This window comes from Ictalurus furcatus, chromosome 14 (genome assembly GCF_023375685.1).
Source record: "Ictalurus furcatus strain D&B chromosome 14, Billie_1.0, whole genome shotgun sequence".
Taxonomy (NCBI): domain Eukaryota; kingdom Metazoa; phylum Chordata; class Actinopteri; order Siluriformes; family Ictaluridae; genus Ictalurus; species Ictalurus furcatus.
The window spans coordinates 5,264,032-5,282,776 of NC_071268.1; the positions used below are offsets into that span (position 1 = coordinate 5,264,032).

Genomic DNA, 18,745 nt, shown 5'->3' on the forward strand with positions numbered 1-18,745 from the left:
CAGACCGATAACCTATTCACTACTTGGCATGCGGAAGAAGTCGGTATCACATGGAGACATTTTCAAAACGAATTTGTCGGAATAGCTCAGCTAATAGTATTGCCTGAAAAGTTAGCAACTCGGTAGCTGGGACTATGTTAGGCTAACTGGCTTCGTTAGCCAATGAGTTGCCTCTGAGGAACAAGACTGCGAGACTAACCGGAGGAAGACAGCTTGCTGTTTGAACTGATACGCGAACTACAGCGTCGCGTGAGCAACTGCGCACACCGAGAGCGCATGAGCAACTGCGCACACCGAGAGTGCGTGAGCAGGGCTGCAGTGACGGTGCATGGACCCTCTCTGGGCACGGACATCCCCATCATCCTCATGAGTGAATTTGTTTGGTTTTGTTGCGCGATTCGCATGAAGCGGCCAATACAGTTTTAAGGCCTCAACGTCCCCAAGCTACGATTCAGGCCTGCATCAGGAACAGTGGTGTGTGTGGAGTTTATAGAAATTCTGGTGTGCTGGCTTAGGTAGGCTATTGTTTTGGGCCCATAGGTTAAAGGATATAACTGAAAACTGCTTGTTTTATGCATGTACATGGGGTTATATGTAACCTGTTGATTTGGTAATGGTATTGATTTAAAAGCCTCAGAAAAAGGTATAACATTGAGTTAAAGTTTTGAATACGTTTTATTTCTAAGTTGATATACATGCAAAGAATTGTGTTTTAATACATATACTTAAACTCTACCTGGTTGTTGGGAATTCATTATTGCTATACGGGGTGTGGAGGGTTTATGTGTCAGATTAAGATTTATATTCATTTAATATAGAATAGAGTGTACACATTAGAAAAGGTGTTTGACTACACTTAGTATTACCTCAGTTAACAAGCTTACACATAGGTATACCATTTGAAAAAAAACATTCATCTAGTTAGTGACAGTTTATGACATTGAAACACATACAAGGGGAATTGAAACCATAGACATTGAAGTTGAATAGGGTAAGAGAACCCAGGGCGTCTTTTGCCGCACTAATTATATAGACAAAAGTCCGCTACACTGTGATAGTCAACTTGACCATTTCCTTACAGAAAAACATAATATATAGCACATACTAACTTCTGTGTGTTGTGGATTAATTATGATAATCAAAGTTTATCATTTTGAATTTGCATTTGTCATGTTGGCATTTTTATGACATATTCAAATGTAACATCTTTTCATGTAGGCTCAGAAATTGAAATGGTGAAAATGTCCAAAGCTGCTAATACACTTTTAAAGAACACACACACACAAAAAAAAAACAGATGAAGAAATAGGTAAAATGCATAACTGAAGAAATAAAAGGTAGAATTGTTTTAAATTCTAATTAAAATCCTATATATATATATATTTACATAATTTTAATTTATTTAATATATCTTTATCATTTACTGTATAAGCCACATTTAAACAGAATATTTGACATTAATAATCAGTTATTAAAATGTTAGTTTTTTTGCAGCCCTAGTTAAAGTCAAAAATGTATATAACAGTTTTTTTGTTGTTGCAGTATTGTTTATTTTTTTATTTATTTATTTATTTTTTAAATCACAACGTAAGGTTCGGGACTTCCATAAACTGAGTCAGTGCTTCTTTTCTGAGTATCTTAGGAGCATTAGTGAAGTGTATTTTGATTCATTTCAGCTGTGTTTAATTAATATTGAACAGTGGCAGGTGTTCTTGAGCGGCAATCTCTGAGCTGATAAATAGTGTCATCCCTTAAAAGGAGTTTGTTGAGGCATAGATCACAAGATTCAATGGCTGATTTTAGTTTACACTAACACTGAATAACTCCTGTCTAGCCCAATCTGCAAACAAAGATCCATATGCAATGCTCTAGCTTCATCATCAAAGTCTCCCCATTACAATGCATCAATTAAGCACATTTTATGCTGAAATACATTCATACATTTATGGTTTCTGTTCTTTGAAAATAAAGTAAATTAACTGTTATAATGGGGCATAAAATCATAATGCAACCTCTTGATCTAGTAAATTTGAATGTAATTAAACAAAAAAAATTCATTTTGTTGACCATAATTCTTTTGATGTTTTGTTTAAAATTAACTATATATTATATTTCATTTATAAGTTTATATTAGCAATGTGATTGCTATAACTATATCACTTGCTCGATAGTGTAGCCTGGTGTTAACTTCTATGTCCTGAATTCATATTGGCTGGACTGGAATGATAGAATGAAAGCTCAAAGTAAATAGATATAATGAGTAAAGAGAAACCAAAAACTTAATAGTATTTAATAAAATTGCTGATCACCCTTATTATAAACTGTTATCTGACTAGTGAGTCAATGAAGTCTTGATCATGACCAAGATTTGCATTCAGTGGGTCAATACTTCAATTATTTAACCTTTCAATCATTTTTTCTTACATTATCCGTTTGAGTTTCTTTGATTATTGTATATCTTTGATGTATATCTTTGAAAAGATATACAGTACTGTGCAAAAGTCTTAGGCACCCTATTTGTTTTTCTACAAACTTTGTTATAGATTGTAATTTTATGACTTCTACATTATCAAGTCAGTACAAAAAAACATTTTACATTAAATGTTACAGAAAATTGTTTGTATGTCAGTAAAGAAAGCAGCATATTAAGCAAGACACCACTTTTCAGACAAAAAACTAATGAAGGCTGTTGGGTTTATCTGCAAAAATAAGGTTTATCTTCAATCAAGTCTAAGTTTGATGCAACTTGGGTGATTTCAGTTTTTTTTCCAGCATGTCACTATCTTTAAGTGTTATTTTTGCAACAATTTATTGCATTAAGCTGGGGCTATTGCCTGTTTGTCTTGTACAAATGTTACCATCACTTGTGCCAGTTATGGTTTGGGCATTAATCTTGACAATGTGTTAAATTGTCTGTAGTAATGCTCCTTGTGAGTTTGCGGTGAAATTACTGAGAAACTGACTTTCTCCTTTAAACAAACAATATATTTTAGCTAGCTAATTGTGTGACTCTTTGATTTGTAGGTTAAGTGCTTTAGTATACAACAGAATGAGCACTGTTTGGTTACCAACTTCCACTGTTCCTGTGGAACACAACCTTTGAGAAGTTTGTGTGGTTCCCCTACAGTGGAGAGGAATGGGTATCTTCACATGTACAACTCTGGCTTTTAGATGACAGATGACCCTGGCTGATTGCCACTGAGAGATCCCACCTGAATACAAGTAGGAGAGAGCACATGGTTGTTGATCAGGGAAATGAAAACGGGGCTTCAGGTCTAGTATAGCTGGAACTTCTTCAAAGAAGTTCCAGCTATACACTACATTGGACCATCCATCATCACAATCAAAAGGGTGACATATAAGCTACAGCTAGCATCACAGTTTTGAGTTTCCATGTGTCTCTCCTTAGACCTGTAGCTCTAAGGCAGGGGTCGGGAACCTTTTTGGCTGAGAGAGCCATGAACGCCACATATTTTAAAATGTAATTCCGTGAGAGCCATACAATATGTTTAAAACTAAATACAAGTAAATGTGTGCATTTTATGTAAGACCAACACTTTTAAAGTACAATAAGTCTCTGAATTCTTTTTAATAACGTTGTTATGCTGTTGCTAACCAATGATGAATAAAGTACTTCTTAGCATTAATGCGACTTCTGGTGCTGCATGGTTTTGCTGATGGCTTTGTAGTCTGGTTGATACCTGGTGAGGTTAAGCTTCATGCAGGCGTTGAGACTTCCATCCGTTAAACGTGATCGTAGGTTGGTCTTAATGTTCTTTAGATGTGAGAAAGACTGCTCACATGCATACGTAGAGCCAAACATTGTCAGTACAGCAATACTCACACGCAGCAGTGGGTGGTATGTGACGGGAAGCGCGTTCCAAGTTTTGACAATCAGCTGGTCCGCGGGTTGAAGTTTTTTCATTTCTCCCCACTTGTGTTTGCTCGCCAACTCTGCTTGCTGTCGTGCAAGTCTTTCCAAATCTTCATCCAGTGACTTGAACTTATTCACCCACATGTCTGAGGCCTTCAGGTCAGCAGCTTGTAGCTCAAAATCTCTGACGGAGACACCGGGGATGTAACTCAGGTCGGCGCTGTCCACTGCACACTCGTGTGTATGGGTGATGAACTTAAAAAGACGAGTGCGCTCACGAAATTTTCCAAAGCGCGCTTTGAATGACTGCAGGAGATTAGATATGAAGCCTGCTAGCTGCTGAAGATCAAGATGTTGAGCAGGGTCACTTGCTGTGCATGCATCTTTAAACTCTCCCAGTTTTTCAAAGTGTAGTAAACGACCTCTTTCAATGTCTGCGATGAAGAGTTCTAGCTTGTTTTCAAATGCAAACACTGCTTGTTGAAGGGATAAGACTGTATTTCCAACGCCTTGCATTTTCACCGTTTCATCGATGCAATTTTATCATTGCATATTAGACACACTGCAGAACCTGCTCTCTCCACAAAGGCGAATACCTCTGTCCGTTCCTGCTGAAAAGTACGATACTCCTCATCTTTTTTTTCTTTTAGCCATCTTCTTCGATAAAAGGGTTTCTGCAATTAGCTAGCTGACTACTTGATTAAAAGGAGGGAAGTTTACTTCCTGACCTCACAACGACCCGTGTACGTTACGCATTATCCAATAAAAATTTGGTGTTGTCCCGGAGGACAGCTGTGATTGGCTCCAGCCACCCGCAACCATGAACATGAGGAAATGAATGGATTGAAATACATGAGAATGTTTTATATTTTTAACGTTATTATTTTTTTTATTAAAGATTTGTCTGCGAGCCAGATGCAGCCATCAAAAGAGCCACATCTGGCTCGCGAGCCATAGGTTCCCGACCCCTGCTCTAAGCAATCCTGTAAGATTTTGTCCAACATGACATTCCACCACCCATGGTCATGGATCTCCAGCTCATGTCATGAGAGCCCTCCTGAATACTTGCAGGAGAGGGAGACAGATCCAGTATATGGTGGGAGGGTTATTGTCTGGAGGAGCACTCATGGATCCCCACAGAGGATGTTCTAAATTTCCTCCTACCCTGATCAACCAGCACCACATGGGTGTGGCTCCTCAGAAGCAGATTCAAATAGGGGGGCTTCTGTAACAAACTCTGTGCCTCAGCCTGGTTCTCTATTGACCCTGCTATCTGTAATGTAACTCTAACACTCCACTTTGCCTGATTATTATGAACTGTCGCTCATTTCCCAGATTGTCAAGGACTCTTTAAAACACTTTCCACACTGATTTGCACCATTGATGTGCTCTTGCTCCACCATCCTTTCTGCCCCAGAATCCTAGTGAAATTTCTAGTCTTTACCTTGCCTACCTGTTGTTTATAATAAGTGTTACTTATAATCTGTTTAATCCTGAGTCTATACATGCACCATATTGCCAAAACTTTGTGGACACCTGACCATCACATCCATATTTGGGTCTTCCTCACACTGTTGGCACAAAGTTGGAAGCACAAAATTTTCTAGAATGTCTTTGTATGCTGTAGCATTAAGATTTCTTTTCACTGGAACTAAGGAGCCTAGCCAATACAGTTCCACGGTGCACAAAGCAAAGTCCATAAAGACATGTTTTGCCAAGGTTTTTGTAAAAGAACTCAGCCCCACTGGACACCTTTGGCCTCATAGTCATAGCACTTATGAATGAATGGGCAAAGCCTTTTCTAGTGGAAAGCCTTCCCTGAGGACTGGAGGCTGGTTCCCTAAAGAGGGAACCAACTCCATATTAATGCCCATGGTTTTAGAATGGGATGTTCAACAAGCATATGTGGGTTTGATGGGCAAGTGCCCACATACTTTTGGCCATATAGTGTATATTCAGTAATTTGTTTTTGGAGTATCCTGGCTTGCCATTGTTACCAAATCATATTTGCTCATACTTTTGTATGTCTGAATGAACCCTATTTTAGGGTTCTGTCCCTTGTGAAGTGTTCTGCTTTGTTACACTGTCCACAGAGGGTGTAAAATAATGACATTCTAGTGAATTACATTTGGGGCACAGCCACAAAAAAGGAGCATTATCCCATCAGTGTTAGTAAAGCTATAAGTGTAATGACTTTTTCCAATAGTGAGGAGGATCATTGTCATGTTGTATATCTATGTGCTTGAAGAATTTGACCAAGTACTGGAGTAGTACTGATAAATGCTAGATTATTTATATTGTTTTTACATACACAGCATGTGTATCTTGTGTATGTATTCAATATGCTCCATTTTCTGTTGGCTGGTTGGAAGCACAATCAAAGGAGACAAGCTTACTTTTCCTTCAATGTTTCAACACATGTGCAGAAAACTGAGATAAATCTGTGTTCCTGTGCTGATTACTGGGCTAGAATTGTTTAATAACCCAACTCTGCTTTCAGATATTGGAGTATGATGTTTACATGATCACTTGAATAATCAGGTCTGACACCCAGTAATGGCTGCAGTATCAGAGCACATGTAAACACATTAATTCATATGCTGAAATGTGTATTTAAAGGAGTGTTGTAGATTCTGGCCAAAAGTGGTCAACTATACTTTCTTAGACTACTGTTACCCCTGAGGCTATATGCCATCATGTCCCTGCTGTAGATGTGCAGGCTGCTTTGCCTGCAGTTTTCAGAACAAAGAGACATGTTGTGATCAAGAAAAATACAGGGTTCCATGTGAACATTCAGCAGCCAATAAACACTTTACAATATGGGAAGGTGGTCTTTGACAGTTCCTTTTTCTGTGAAACACTACAAATCACTTCATGTATCGTCATGGGACGAGTGAAAGTAACAAGTATGAAGGGTGACAGGTATAAAGAGATGGGGTTTTTCATTGTACAGGAGGTGAATATGTGGTAGGTGGTGGAGTGAAACAATCTGGTCATGGAGAGAAGCTTCCTAATTGACATCTTTGTAAGAATGGGGCATCATCTGAGATTGCAGGTATGTATTGAAGATGTGTGTTGATCAAACTATACCGTAATGCTTCAACTTAGAGCAATGAATGTTTATATTATGCGTGCTACCCAGACATTGATACACTGCTATTTTTATATTGCTTATCATATAATAATGCTTTTTAGGTATGAGAGATATGTAATTGTAATGTGCCACTCTAACTTTATGAGTGCAATTATATTAAAGAATATAATTAGTAGTCTTATGAAACCTGATTTACTGGGAGAATGTGGCTATCCTAATGCTTCACTGTATTATGTCTTTTTTGGGCTTTCCATCGTAAAGTGCTATGATTGCTTTTCAGTGTATCTTTCATTATATGACTAATTCAAGATATTATTAGATTCCAGATGGCAGACATGTGATTAATTAATGGATCGTGGAGAAGCATTTAATTGAGAAACTCAAATCATGTCAATGAGCAACAAGAATTCTGTAATGAGAAGCTTAAACCATGGCAATGAGAAACCTATTGAATGAAATATCAATGCTTTTTTTGGCTTAACAAATATTTGGATAATTGGCTATGTATTAATTCAGTACAATTAATAAGTACAGCTCATTGTGAGTATGGCATTAGATTTTGCTATAGTCAATGCATAAGTTGTAATATTGAGATGTAATGTTTGCTTGGTAATGGTAAGATTTTAACTTAAAAACAACATCGAAACATCCTGAGATTGAACTACACATTTTTGGGTAGTATTGAGATTTTTGAGCTAGTGTTACTGTAGCAAAGCATTGAGAGAGGTAAATAGAGCTCTTCTCACACCTAACTGAGAGGTGGTATGTGTAAGCCTTTCCTGCTTTGTTACTAAGGAGAAATGTGAAATTTAACTTTGTCAATATTTGACATTAAAAAGGGCAGGCTCTTTCTTTTCACAACAGCACAGTCCTGTTTACTTAAATGAACAAATGTACAAACAGTGCAATTTCTGCCCTGAATAATGTATGCAGCAATAAAGGAGCAACAGCGCCATTGAAGATAATGAGCAATTGGAGGATATACATGATCTTTAATGGAATAATAAATGCAAAAAAACAAAACAAAACAAAACAAAAAACAGAAAATGAAAGCTGGTGGAATGTAAGATGAGTGACAAGAGTGTTTGTCCTAACACTGTGCTGAGTTTAAAGCTCACGGCCTTTACCCTTTTAGCACATAATTCTCAAATCCAATTGTGATCAAATGCCAGTCAAATGATCCTGTCCTACAGACTAACAAAAATGGTCGCTTAAAAATAATTTTGGGAAATTTATTTTTATTGGGGTAATTAACAGCTTATGAAGTGAATTTACTACTGACTGCAAAAGATAACAATGGTACTCTTTTTTGTAAGTTTGATGTGTTATAAAAAGAGAGATGTCTGAAACTATTAAAATTAATAATAAAATCTCTCTCTCTCTCTCTCTCTCTCTCTCTCTCTCTCTCTCTCTCTCTCTCTCTCATTTTCCAGAACTTGCTTATCACAAGCACTTTTTGTCGTGTTTGGCTTAAAATAGAAAAGAACCAAAAATACTGTATACTTCCCTCATATTCTTACTTTACAGCATGTCTCTCTCCCTCCCTCCCTCCCCAATAATCCTAGGTGACCTTTGAAAAATGTGCAAGAAAAGTTAAGTGAGTGAAGTGGGATTTATCACTATGAAGCAGCAAGAGCTGGCATTCTTGTTGTGTTTCTTACACATGTGGAAATACACTTGCACGGCACCAGTAATGCATATCTGTTCTATAAAGGGCTGAGGGTGCCAATGTGAGAAAAAGCTAATTATATGCACAGTTAATTAACTAAAATGTGGAAAGATTATTTTATTGGATGATTAATTAAAATGTTACATAAAAAAAGAATAAATTGCTGATCTATTTAAATTGATTGCTTTCACCTATAGGCTTACGCTGTGCAATGTGAAATTGGTTAAATGGATTCTCCAAATATGCAGTGTTTTATTTTTTTTATTTTTTTCACAATTGCTTCTGAGAAGCATCTGCAGTGGACGTCAGAAAGCACTGAGTTCTGATATTGTTTTAAAACAGCATGATATCATATGTGAAATGGTACATTTTATTGTAGTCCATTTAAATAAAATAGCAACGCTTTTTGTGGTCTCATGAGAGGAAGATCACCTAGAAATGTTGATTTGAACGCATAAATCAAAGCTTTTATTCAGAACGTGGTTGAAGCAGAATGCTGGTCAGACTCTTGTCAAATTTGTCCCAGATTACCATTTGAAATTGAATGCAACCTCATTTTAAAATGTAGCCAAAATAGACACATCATTTTATTTATGTTCCTCCATCAGTTAAAAACAATACTGCATTAAGAAAATGAAAACGTTTTTATTCTTTCACTTTTTAATTACTTGATTTAAAAAGAAAGATATGCTTTCACCTCACTATTAAACTGATTCACTAAGACTGCTATGATTTATTAAGTCTATAATTAATGTGTTTGAGAAAGATAGTATCAGACACAGTCAGAGCTTCTTAATGAATTAATCCTGATAGAATGGACAACAAGAATGAAAAACCAGTCAGACAGACTAGGCTGTTTATAAACCAAATATATGTGAACACCACCTGCTACCTATAGCCCAAATAGCAACAATTAGCCCAGTCAATATGAGCTCAATAAATTTTCTTTAATAATCATTTTGAACAATTAAATTAAAATCTCATCTGTCACTATTAAAGAATGCTTAGATTTTGGTGTATAAAAATGTACAGCACTTTTATAAATAAACAGATTGATGAAGAGCACTGTAGTGGGGGATGCTTCTTTATTCTGCATACAGACATGCTACCATAAAGCTGTTATAACCCCAAATATCGAGTGTGTGCCCATACCATAAATGTATATGCACCTGACCTCGACTTAGTCTAATGATGCTCACAGAGTACAGTTAAAAAGAAACAAGTGTGAAAAGTGTGTCAAAGTTCATAGCATCTTAGACACTTTCATACAACATGGGCACCAATATTATGTAAAAATGAAGCAGGTCATTCTGTATAAACACTACAAAGACATTACAAAGATATTACAATGATTAATGTGTGTTATATAACCTTGGGTTTGCCTTATGGTTTAATTTAACCACCGTTTAATGTTCTTTATGGAATGTCTCAAATCTCTGTAAAAAATAGCATGGCTTGTCAGAGTGATAAAAAAGGTCATTCAGTGGTGGGCACACAACAGTTTAAGGACACTTTCTCTCCTAATGCACAAGAAGGATGCACTGTAGTGCTAAGAATGTTCAATATTAGCTATGTTATTTTAGTTCACAACAGAACAGCATACCTCATATTACTGTTAATTTACCTGTGTACAGGTATAAATGATGATTACATTATTACTCTATTATTACTCTAGTTGAGGTATTTCAGTTTTAAATGTAAGTTTTTGCATTGTAGCAAGATGAAGTGTGCTTTAAAAAAATACATTTGGCTTCTTCAAATGATATACAATTCATTTCAATCAACAATAATGTTGCACAGCTACTGATAACAAAAGTAAATGATTAGAGGGGAAATTAGTCTGGCATAATCACCAATGCTGTTTCAGTTAAAGATGTACCTGCTTAATTTACATGTGTAATGAAGGAGAGTTTTAATGAAGTTAATAACTCCATGGGTTTCCCCTAGGTCCTCTGGTTATCTCCAATCTACCAAAAAAACATGATAGTTGTTGTATTAGCTATTCTAAATGTCCCATTGAACAAGTGCATGAATGATGTCCTACAATGGACTGGTATCACATAACAGGTGAAGTTTTGTTTCACACCAGGTTTTACTGGCATACACTACTGATCAGCCATGACTAGGATAATGCAGGTAGTGAAGATGAATGAATAAACAAATAAAATAAACTGATGGACCAACAACTGATGCTAGTAATAATATAAATTGTTGTATATATTGTTTTTCTTTATAATACAGCGTCATATATAAAGTTCTATAGTTAATGTTTTGCGTTTGTTTGTATTTTCAATTTTCTAAATCGTGACAGAACGTAAGACCTACTATGGATGCAGCAGATTTTTTCAAAGTTCAAGAGGCCTTGTATGAAAGGGAGAAGCCGAGGTGGGAGAAGGAGGGGATATTCTCCCTCATAAAAGCCAATCGGGAATGGCTCAATGTGATGTACTCCCTTATGGGGTATGCCAAAGGGGAGCCTTCCAAGCAGGCTGGAACCATCCCTCCCCCACTGTGGATCTCGTCCAGCCTGCCAAGTTGACGGAGAAAGTCGTTCAGCCTCCCTGCTAGTCTGAGGATGCCGCTCAGTAATCCTGTTCAGCTGTGGACGCTGCTCAGTCTCCCTGTTCAGCTGAAGATGTTGCACTGCCTCCCAGCGCAGCCAAGAGCTCCTCTTTTCTTTCCTGCTCCACCTCAGACGTCAGTACGCCAGGCTCCGCTTTGGACATTGCTTCGCCTTCCTGCTTGGATGAGGACGTCGCTCCGCCTTCCTATTCGGCTGAGGACGTCACTCCGCCTTCTTGCTCAGCTGATGATGTCGCGCCGCCTTCCTGCTCGGCTGAGGACGCATGTTGCTCAGCTGAAGACGTATGTCGCTCCCCCCTCATGGTTCACGGGGAGCATTGCTGCTCCCTCTGGCCTTATGGAGAACCTCGCTCTCCCCACTAGCCTCATGGAGAACTTTGCTCCCCCCTTCAGACCTCGCGGAGAGCATTGCTCCCCCCTCTAGCTTCATGGGGAACATCGCTTTCCCCTCAGGCTCTGCCTTCAGCTTTGTTCCTCCTGCTGGCTGTGCAGTAGCCATCACTCTGCATTCAAGCCAGGCTGAGGATATCATGTCATCTCTCTGCGGTGTGGAAGAGACCGCCCAACACCTGACCCATTGAGAGCACGCCCAGTTCCTGTCTGAGGTCGACATCATGGCTAACCAAGTTCTGCTTACTCCTGAGTCTGCTGAGTCCTTCCTGTTCCGCTAAAGACGTCGCTCTGCCTTCTCGCCCTGCTGAAGCTGATGACCCAGCTTCCCATGCTTGTGTGCTGTCTAGCGAACCCGGCAAGCTTGCCCCAACCTCATGCCTGCCCCTCGGCTCCTTGAAGAGCCTGCTATCTATTGGACAATGCCTGCCTCAGGATCTAAGGGGCTGTGAAGACCGCCAGGGGAAGGAGTGTTTTCTGGCACTCCGGGAGTAGCGCCTTTTGGGCAGGGGCGGTTCTGTCATGTATTTCATAGAAGGAACTATGGACTGCAGTTCCCAGCAGCCACTGGACCTCACTGCATCACAGTCACATGACCACCTGCACCTGAATCACTTTCATGTTAACAAGCACTCATGTGTATATAGCCACAGTTTGCACTGCACTCCTTGTCTTGCGTTTGTCTTTCTCTGCTGTTGTTTTTGTCGCTGGGATTATGGTATTTGTTTAATGTTTATTATTTGCCTTAATTTTTGCCACAAGTTCTATAGTTACTGTTTTGCGTTCACTTGTATTTTCAACTAAAAATCTAATCTGCACTTGCATCCGTCTCCGCCGCTATATCGTGACATATAATATACACACAAGGGCATAGATTTGGTTTGAACATTGGGGGGGTTGAAGCGTGGGTATGCTTCCTGATATTTTTTTTTATAAGAAAAATAATAAATACATTTAAAAAATCAGCTTTGTTATATGTGCAGTGTTATTGGATAATTTCTCTCTTTTACATGCTGTACTCCTTTTGGAAGGGAAACACATACAATAGTGAGCTCTTGCACAACTGTCAAGTTAACTTTATATAGCGCTTTTTACAATACAGATTGTAACAACTGTAAACTTCTGATTAGGATGCACTTACACATTGTTGATAATTATGGAAACTATTACTAAGACTATTTTCGCTAACTTGTTATATTGATAGTTATGTCTGAACTGCAATGAAGCAGTGAAATTTGTGCAATGGAGGGGGACCTAAGTATTTCTGTCTAATTTATTATGACAAACTCACATTCAATTCGGAACAAAAAATATAGTTACAAAATAGCACCACCCCCCACCCCCCACACTAAAAAAAAAGTTTTGTTTTTTCTGTTGTCACCTGACCACACAATTGTTCCTTAGGCCCTGATTAATAAAAACAAGAATGAGGGTGAGTACTTTCTTTTTCCACACTATTAGTACATGTCTTTTAAATTGTTAACCATTTTCAGAGGCCCTTTTTCTCTCACCTAGATTTCTGCCATGACAACCAAGTGGAAACGCTGCTCACAGCCACTGATAAGATTTACCTTTTATTTTTTTCCTGCCTTGAGTGTCTTATTGTGGTTTTTACCCTGTATTAGGTAATGTGATAAATATTGATGTTCCTTACAGTAAAGACTTTTTTTTTTTTTTGCCTAAAATATTTTAGCTGCTCTGCAGTTTCCAAGCCTTGGCAAAAACACCATAATACAATTGTCTCCTTCAAAGCCATTAACATTGCTTTTCTTCTTCCCTGAAGAAAATGACAAGCATCTTGTAAAAGTTGTGATGCTCAGTATATTTTGACTCAAGTGTCTATCTCTGAAGAATCTATATTTAGAATCATAATTTATTTGTATGTGCACATGCATGACGGCATTGAGCTTTCAAACTGTGTGTGTGTGTGTGTGTGTGTGTGTGTGTGTGTGTGTGTGTGTGTGTGTGTGTGTGTTTCCTGCACCAGCAAATAAAAGTGGCTCTGCCTGGCTCCTGTCCATCTAGTTTTGCAGTTTGGCAGAGAATGAAAAGTGATGGACATCTGGCACTTTCAATGTTTTACACGTGCCAAAGATTTAGCATGAAAAACTCCTCCCTGCCTTTATCAAACATGTACATGTGAATGTTATAGAAAGTACACACAATGGTGTACAAGCACGCACACACACACAAATTTTTGTTTTCAAAGATGATTTGGTTTGCTCTCAGCATTTAGCCACAGTCTGCCAGGCTCATGCCATGAACACAATGTGAAGAGAAGAGAAGAGAACAGAACAGAAAACGGAAGTGAAGGGAGAGTTAGAGAAGTGCTGTGGAGAGGAATATGGCACAGTCCTCTCCAAAGGTATTGGAACAGCAAGGTCAATTCTTTGGTTTTTGCTATAAACTGAACACAACTGTGTTTGAGATCAAAAAATGATTATATAACAGTTAGTTCCTGTCCACTAATTTGATTGGTTGAGCGTCATTCCAAGAGTGCCTACATTTCGTATAACTGCACTAGGACATTTCACTGTGTGTATCACTCTGCTTGTCTGTGTTTATCACATTAAAATTCCACTTCCTAGTTCACAACCGGTACTACAGTAGTGTTAATGACATCATTAGGCAAATGCATTTCAGGAATATAGCTTTTGGACTAAAATATGAAAGCTCATCAGATGAAGATCAAAAGGAAGAAAGGATGCCACTTTTAACAGAGGTACTTTCAACAGGAATGTACAAATAAATGTGAACTAGCTGGCCAGCTAGCTGATGTGCTATAAAGTGAGTGTGGCATCTTCGAGATCTATTTCTGCTAGAAAAAATAAACAGAACATTTGGCCATACTGTGTCTGAAATGTCACATAAGCAATATTAATTTATTTTTTATAGAACTGTTGTATAAAAGCAATATGTAGTTATACTTAATATTGGCATGGCTGTGATTTGGCTGTAGGCACAAGTGTGCAATGTGAGTGTAGGTAATCACGGCCATAAGTGACACATCACAACCATGCTTTTGATTGTCTAATATTACTATGATATTCACATCTAGATGTGTTAAAATACTCACAGCATGTCACCCTTGGTTGCACTAACTGCATTAAGCCAGTGGCCCACTGGCATCACCAAACTGTTGTTCTTTTGTGATGGGGGGGGGGTCTCCCTTCAGCCTCCTCTTCAGGGGGTGAAATGCTGCTCAACTGGGTTATAGTCTGGTGATTGATGCTAATACCTTCCACGTTTTTCACCCATAAGTCCTTTGTTGTGTTTTGGCTCATTGTCTTGCATCATTAATTTCCTCCCAGTTAGATTAGATGCATTTCTCTGTAAACTGGAAGACGGATTGTTTCTGTAAACTTCTGAATTCATTTTGCTGTTACCATCATGAGTTACATCATCAATAAAGATTAATGAGCCCATTCCAGAGGCAGCCATGCAAGCCCAAGCCATGATAGTACCTTCACCCTGCTTGACTGATGAGCTTCTATGTTTTGCATCATGAGCATATCCATTCGTCCTCCACACTTTGGCCTTTCCATCACTTTATTAGAGGTTAATCTTGGTTCCAAAACCTTTGTGGCTCATATCTGTATTTCTTTGCAAATTCCAATCTGGCCTTCTGATTCTTACTGCTGATGAGTTGTTTGCATCTTGTGTTATGGCCTCTATATTTCTACACTAAAAGTCTTCTTTGAACTGTGGATTGTGATACCTTCACCTCTGCCCTGTGGAGGTTGTTGGCGATGTCACTGACTGTTGTTTTGGGGTTTTCCTTCACAGTTTTCACAATGTATCTGTCATCACCTGCTGTTGTTTTCCTTGGCCAACCTGTTCCATGTCTGGTTGTTAAACCCCTGGCAAAACCCGGGTTCAAACAAAATGTGCCATGTTCTAAGTTGTTTCACACATCATAAATATCAGCAAATGAAAGCTGAAATTCTGATCCATCATCTCAAATTTATCTTTTCATCTTAAAAACAAATGTCTTCATTTAGGACTCTGTATAATGATATACACATTCTCTCACTCACTCACTGACTTTTAGTAACCATTTTTACTAACCACCTCTATCCTGATCAATGGATCTGGAGCCTATCCTGCGAACACTTAGATGGGATGCCATCTAACATGGCATAACACACTGAAATCACCACCTCTAAAGCATTGTGATTTTTTCAATGTGGCAGTGACTGAAAAATGTAAAGGTAGAATCTACTAAGCTAAGGACTAAGCTCATGGAGTAAAATGAGCTGCAATATGCAAAACAACTGGGTCTTGGTAGATTAATCATTTCCTAAATGGACAGTGATCTGAAATGTAATGCAAAAGCCACAATGAAGTGGATTAAACCAAAACAGTTAAAGCCCTGGAGTGACCCAGTTAAATTCCAAAGCTTAATCCATAGATCATGTGTAGAATAGCTTAATATATTATGTTCACAAATTATATACACTGAACGTGATAACATGAGAACAGTCAAGATGAGACTTCCCACAAAAAAGATTGCACAAGAGTAACTGACACCAATCACTGATGTACTTGTATAGTTATATACTTGATTTTTATTTTTATTTTTTTATTAATGCAATAAAATATTTTCTGACTTTACAAAATAATTTATTTTAATCAGTGGCAAAAATCCATAGTTACATACATTATGGTTCTATGCTGTAACACAATAAATTATTAATAATAAAGTATTACTTTATATAGGCACTTTTCTTGACAGGGGTATTTAATGGGAAGTTGGGGGTATTTTATCAAATGTCAAATTAGAACTAGGGAGAGTAAGTTGCTCTATACTGTCTATATTGCCTTAAGATGAACAAGCAGTTAACAATTGCTAAAATCAGCTGTTCTAATGTTCTAACAACAGGATCAGAAAGAATTTTATGCACTTAAGATTATGCATGGAACACTTGCCCCTGCTTCTCACAAATGTACAGAAATTTGTAGTTTCTTACATAAACCAATCAAAAAGAAGTACACACAATCAATATTTTTATTTTGATTGATATTATACTGGAGAGGTTTTGCTGCACAGCTTTACAAGATCTGGGTCATTTGTCAATATGTCAGTTACACTGTCTTCCACATCAGGTCTGTATATTTTGTATCAATCAAATGTTTACAGGTTTTACCAACCCACCAAGTGTTCAGCAAAATCAAAAGAAAGAGGCCTTACCAGCAACTACTGCAGAGCTGTATGTATTGATCTGCTTCTGCATCCAAGAAGGCTACTTAAATCCAGCAAACAGCAATATGACTGTAGATGCCATTAGAGCAAATCTGCCGGGGTATAGGTAAAATCACTGATAAATAGATATGTAAATCGAGAAAGAAATATGAGATGGCTGTTATCTGTGTCCACACATTTCAGAAATCCATTTGGTGTGAGCACGCAAGAACATAAAGCAAACAGAACATGCACGAACTGACACACACATACAGCATGTAGGCAGTACAGAGTGAGGCAGAGTGTAAGAGAGAGAGAGAAAGGGAGAGAGAGATCGAGAGAGAGAGAGAAGGAGAGGGGAAGGGAGGGAGAGGAAAGGTGGGGCTTCCAGGATAGAGCTACATAGAAGGAGGAGCTGAAAGAGTTTGAGTGGGAGGTAGAAGAGCAGAAGGGAAGGATAACGGATATGTGAGCAGACAGAGGCATAGCACCCACAGGGGACACAGGGAATATGCTTTCATGGATGGCAATTCTGTCCCCTAAAATGAACATTAGAAAAATAATTGGGAAATATGTACACTGAATTCTATCCTGAAGGAAAAGAATATTATGAAATATGTAGCTAGTTAGAACTTAGCTGTAATTATATGAATTGACACAAAATATGGCCTATAAATGAATCCATGAACCACACATTTAATCACAGTTAACTGTAGTCATACAGAAACAAAAGTTAACATTTATGATAACAGCCTAATGCTTCCTTTAAGTAAGACATATATCACTCTACAACAGGTAGAGAAACATTATACCTCTTTTTATTCAAATGGTTAGTGTCTTGTCTGTGTTGTATTTTGTTGTGTGAGTATTTGTATTATGTCTATGTTGCAACAGGTTATAAACATGTTAACTGTCATTACTGTCAAATTGAGAAGTAACAATTTTGTCTCCATTGCTATGTCATTCTGCATTTTCATCTGATGGTTCAAGTAAATATATATTGTCATCCTTTTTCATAGGATTACTCAAACATACACTACAGGGGAAATTCAAAACTGTAAATAAAAATAATGAGAGGATACAGGAACATTGAATTAATGATCCACTGGAATGACAGTAAGCCAGTGTACCCAAAAATATTTATACCATAGCCAGAAAAGAATCTGAGAAGGGTGTATTCCCATTTTAAGAAATGATAATTATTACATATCAGGCTGTGCGGTATTTAAAGGGACCTCCAAAATAGCTTTCAGAAGAATTCCATATTTGATATATAACATAATTGAATCAACTTTAATGATATCAAATTTAAGTTGAAGGTTCCTATGGCCTATACCTTCATAGGGATAACCTATATGAGGTGATACTAGAGGCTTTGATTTGTCTCCAAGCAGCCATAGAATATGCCATTTTTTATGGACTTCAACTGGAATGTCCAGTAAAAATTACTGAGATTGGTTAAGGCAAGACGGTGTTGTTAAACTGATCTTGGCATGTTGCCCTGACCAAATTCAGATATCTGAGCATTCACGCTTTTAAAAAAATCTAGTGACAGAGGAAGTGGTATCATGAATAATATAAAGTTAAGCTGTAATCAAAGATCATCTTAATAGTGGCTATTTTTCCCTGAAGAGAAGCATGTGAAGAACTCCATTTATCTAAATCTGTTGCAATCTTCCATTCATCTAAATCTATTGCAAGCTTCCATTTATCTAAATCTACTGTATTTCTGAAGTGCCTTCAAAATTTCTTTGATATATTGTAAATTGTGGAGTGTATTTTAATGCCAAGATAGGAAAAGAGCTCTTAGATAAGTAGGGTACAGAATTTCCTTTGCAGCCTTATTACTAGGCATTAATGTAGATTTGTCTTTTTCTTCTTTTAAGTTTCTTCTGTCATCTTGCACCCCATCAGATCAGTTTTATCTGATATCTCTGCCACATTGTATTTCAG

The 18,745-nt window shown here is 37.7% G+C and overlaps 1 protein-coding gene across 1 annotated transcript in view; it reads right to left on the reverse strand.

The window, feature by feature from the left end:
* Positions 1 to 17,201, reverse strand: part of lingo1a (leucine rich repeat and Ig domain containing 1a) — a 160,536-nt gene extending 143,335 nt beyond the window's left edge. Inside the window, exon 1 of the mRNA XM_053640962.1 lies at positions 16,802 to 17,201. The gene's annotated coding sequence lies outside the window, so the exon portion shown is untranslated. The remainder of the gene's footprint in view (positions 1 to 16,801) is intronic.
* Positions 17,202 to 18,745: the final 1,544 nt, after the last annotated feature.